Source organism: Leucoraja erinacea, chromosome 20, assembly GCF_028641065.1.
Source record: "Leucoraja erinacea ecotype New England chromosome 20, Leri_hhj_1, whole genome shotgun sequence".
Taxonomy (NCBI): domain Eukaryota; kingdom Metazoa; phylum Chordata; class Chondrichthyes; order Rajiformes; family Rajidae; genus Leucoraja; species Leucoraja erinaceus.
In genome coordinates, this window is record NC_073396.1 from 12,880,059 (window position 1) to 12,885,153 (window position 5,095).

Here is a 5,095-nt window from a genome sequence, read left to right on the forward strand (position 1 = left end):
TCTGGCAGAAACGTTAAAGTATTCTTTGTCCAAGCAGGTCAGCGCCGCTTGTGGCTGCTATTCGTATACATTGGGTATGCAGCAAAGAATTTCACTGTGCCTAGTCACATGTGACAATAAAGTATTCCATTCCATTCCATAATTCAATCAGAGCAAAACAAGTTCTTCCCTGTTTGACTTCAGCATGTAAAAAAAGTCACAAATAGCACATCTTGTTTTATAATGGATGCTAATTGACCGTAACGGCACAGCACGTAACTGGTGTCTACCTGTTTAAGAAGGAGCTGCAGATGCTGGAAAAATCGAAAGTAGACAAAACATGCTGGAGAAACTCAACGGTGAGGCAGCATCCATGGAGAGAAGGAATATGCGACGTTTCGGATCGAGACCCTTCTTCAGACTGATGTCGGGGAGGTGGGGGGCCGGAAAATGAAAGGAAGTAGGAGGATAGTAGGACAGTGGAAGAACTGAGAAGGAGGGAGAAAGCAAGGGCTACCTAAAATTACAGAAGTCAATGTTCATACCGCTAGGGTGCAGACTGCCCAAGCAAAATATGAGGTGCTGTTCCCCCAATTTGCGCTAGGCCTCACCCTGACAATGGAGGAAGCCCAGGACAGAAAGGTCAGATTGGGAATGGGAGGAAGAGTTGAAGTGTTGGGCCACCGGGAGATCAGGTTGGTTAAGACGGACTGAGCGGAGGTGTTCAGCGAAATGATCGCCGAGCCTGCGCTCGTTCGCACCGATATAGAGGAGTTGACACCTGGAACAGCGGATGCAGTAGATGAGGTTGGAGGAGGACCTGCACCTACTCCAACCTCATAGATCACAAACCCCAGGAAAATCCAACATTTGGGGTTGTTCCACAGAGGGAAGTTGACCGAATCTGAAGAAGAATCTCAAACTGAAATGTCATCCATTCCTTCTCTCCAGAAATTCCGCCAGTTACTCCAGTATTTGTGTTTATCTTCGGTGTGAACCAGCAACTGCAGTTCCTTCCTATACATGAGTTCCTATGTGATTTTTATAACCTCAGTGTGTAACAAACCACGTAACAGCCAATGAAGTAGATTTGAAATTTGTTTAATAGCTGCACTGCAGATGTACAATCTCATTCAAAAACATTCCGGATTCACAATGGATCAGAGTTCCTATGATTTTTATAACCTCATCTCAATGTGTGTAACTAATCTCAAGGGTCCACGTAACAGTTCCAGATAGAAATTCTTACTTGCAGCAGATTTGAAATAGTTTGTAATCAATTAATAGCTGCAGTGCAGTGTGTACACATATTCATTCAGCGCACAAACACACACACACGGACACACACAACACATCAGATTCCACCCTATTCACACCCACACACAGACATCCTGACACACACACAAACCAATTTTTGCACTCTTTGGAGTGTGTGAGTAAGCTGGAGGATCCAGAGAAAACCCACGCGGTCACAGGGAGAACATACAAACTCCATACCAACAGCAACTATTTGTGACTCTTATCTTTCTTGTCATGTGGCTATTAATCTCAAAGGTCAAGAGTGTTTTATTGTCATATGTTCCAGATAGAACAATAAAGTTCTTACTTGCAGCAGCACAACAGAATATGTAAACATAGTATGCTGCAAAAGTTTGGATGGTGCTGTCCACATGCATCATTTTTCCTCAATGAAGGAGTGGTATCTTGTGGAATATCATAAGTGATAGGAGCAGAATTGAGCCATTCATCCCATCAAGTCTACACCGCCATTCAGTCATGGCTGATCTACCTCTCCCTCTAACCCCATTCTCCTGCCTTCTCCCCATAACCTCTGTCACCCGTACTAATCAAGGATCTATCTATCTCTGCTTTAAATAGATCCACTGACTTGGCCACCACTGTGGCAAAGAATTCCATGGATTCACCAGCCTCTGACTAAAGAAATTCCTCCTCATCCCCTTCCTAAACGAACGTCCTTTACTTCTATGACCTCTAGTCCTTGACTCTCCCACCAGCTTTTTAGTATCCTGTACATGTCAATGAGGTACCCCCCCCCCCCCCCACCCTCATTCTTCTAAATAACTGCCTAGAATTGATCCTAAAAAGTATTGCTATCTGCTCAATGTGGAGGCTTGCCCCATACAAACATGCTGTTGCAAAACACCACAAGAGACTTACACATTTCTATTAGAGTGAAGGGCAAGCCAAGCAGAGTACAGAACCCTGGATGGGAGAGAAATTGAGAGAAATCTGGTCAGGAAAAAGAAGGAAGAAGGAGTCAAGTCAAGTCAAGTAGTCAGGCACAATCTCTGGAGAAAAGGAATAGGTGACGTTTCGGGTAGAGACCCTTCTTTATGCTCGGTTCCGACCCAGAAACATCATGTATTCCTTTCTCCAGAGATGCTGCCTGACCTGCTGAGTTACTCCAGCATTTTGTGTCTATCTTTGGTGTAAACTAGCATCTGCAGTTCCTTTCTACACACGAGTCAAGTACAGTCGGAGATTAGGAGGGACCTTGCCAGTGACATTCAACATTTTAATTGGAATTTCATTCAGAAGGAAAAAAATGTTTCACTGCAAGATAGTTGAGATTAGCCAAAGAACTAGAGACACAAAGATATATTATCCAAGGCCTATAATTGTTGTGATCCAGAATATATTGTTTAATTGAAAAATGCATCAGCCAGTGAGTTGGAGGTGTGTAAAGGACAGCAAGCTCTTGCTTAAAAAAAAATCTATATATACAGTATAGGGTGGAGAAAAGGGATTCAAAAAGAGTATTCACTGCAAATTGGAGGAACAGCACCGTATATTTCACTTGGGCAACTTACAACTCAGCAGTATGAATATTGATTTCTCTAACTTCAAGTAACCCTTGCATTCCCTCTCTTATTTTACTTATTACATATAACAAATATTTCTGGCCATCAGGTAGAAATCAATTCCTCGTCTGTGTGTCCACATATTCAGACTTCTCTCTGAGAGCTGGCTTGTTTAAAAGAAGCTATGAGGTAGTCCCCACCCGGGCGGGGTTGGCCAGGAAATCTCCAGAAACGTGGACATTGTCGGAAATTATAGATTCATTCGGGCAAGTTCCCACATGCATACAATATCCAAGGTGATGTCTTAATATGCCAGCCTTGGCTCAGTCAGCATCATCCTTGTCTCAAAGTAAAAAATGTTGAGTCAAGTCCAATCCCAGAGACAGAAATGTTTGGCTGACCTCCAGTGCAGTACCGTGAGTTGGCATTTTTTGGATGAGATCTTCAAGAGCACAGAGAGGATCCCATTATCGCACTTCACAGGAGAGTTATCCAGTCTTCTGGATAATAAATATTTCTCAGTCAACATCATGAAAATATATTATTATTAATCATTATTACTTTTGCAACAAGTGGACAAACAGGTTGTTATGTTTTCCACATTATAATAATGGCCAGAAACTGGGGTGTAAGTTACATTGAAATCTCCTGCGATTATGAAAGGTGCTCTCTAAATGCATCTTTTTCCTCGCCAAAGGAAAGGTAAACTTTGGGTGATATTCACTTTTAATTGAAGGACCCAAATGATACATCTGAATGCTTGCTGCGTCATCAAATTTAAAGAAGGGCAAGGAAGTTCATAAAGTAACAGCTTAGAATTGATCCTTAACCAGCACTACCTAAATGAATAGCTGAATGTAGAACCTTATTCTGTACAAGCACGCTGTCATAAGACAACACAAGAGACTTGCATTTTGCTACGGATTAGAATGAAGAACAAGCAGAATATAGAACTCTGAATGGCAGAGAAATTAAGGCTCTGGTCAGGAGAAAGGAGGAGTCATGGGTCAAGTCCAGGCAGCTGGGATCAAGTGTATCCCTGGAGGAATATAGAGGATTGAGGTACATCAGAAGAAAATCAGTAGGTCAAAAAGGGACAAGAGATAAGCTTGCTGTGGTAGATAACATTAAAAAGAATCTAAAGAGATTTTATGTATATTATTAAGGGAAACGTTAACGAGGGAGAGAATAGGGCCCTTGGATAGTTTGGTCAACTATTGGGCGACACGGTGGCACTGCAGTAGAATTGCTGCCGAAGCACCAGAGACCCGGGTTCGATCCTGACCACGGGTGCTGTCTGAACACAGTTTGTATCTTCTCCCAGTGACTGCTCTGGTTTTCTCCGGATGCTCCGTTTCCTCCCACACTCCAAAGCCATACGTTTGTAGGCCAATTAGCTTCAGTAAAAAATTGTAAAGTGTCTCTAGTGTGCAGGATAGTTCTAGTGTGTGGGGTGACTACTGGTTGGCGCGGACTCGGTGGGCCGAAGAGCCTGTTTCCGCGCTGCATCTCTAAAGTATAAAGTCAAAATCTGCATGTGGGGACGCAGAAGAAGGTACGGTCCTCAATGAATATTTCTTATCCATGGAGAAAAGTAGACTAGGGAACTTGGGAAAGTTAATGACAATATCTTGCGGATGTTCTTGTTTGCATTGGAGGAAGTGTTGGGATGTTCTAAAACGTATGGAAGACAAATCTCCAGGGCCTGGTCAGATATACAGTATCTCAGGACACTAAGGGAATCTAGTAAATAAGCTATGCAAACCCTGGCTGAATAAAAATGAATCATAGTTAGTCATGGGTGAAGTGCCAGAAAACTGCACAGTGGCTAATGTAGTGCCTCTAATTAAGAAGGGCTGCAGATAAAAGCCAGGGAACTGTTGACCAGTGAGCCTAACATCAATGGTAGGAAAATTAATGAAGTGCAGTATTCTGAACGATAATAAGATTTTTAAAAATCAACAATTTGGATGAGAATGCACGGCATGATTAGTAAATTTTTATCAATATCACTAAAATATCTTCTTTTTCTCAGTATAAGGGAAGCAAGAACTAGTGGGCATAGGCGTAAGATGAGAGAGAATAGAGTTAATAGGAACCTGAAGGACAACTTTTTCAGATAGAAAGTGCTGGGTATATGAAATGAGCTGCCAGAGTAAGTAGTTGAGCCAGGTACAATAACAACATTTGAAGGTCTTTTGAACAGGTACATTGTTTGGAAAGCTTTAGAAGGATATGGGCCAAACGCGGGAAAATGGGAATAGCTTAGATAGGCATCTTGGTCGGCATGGAGG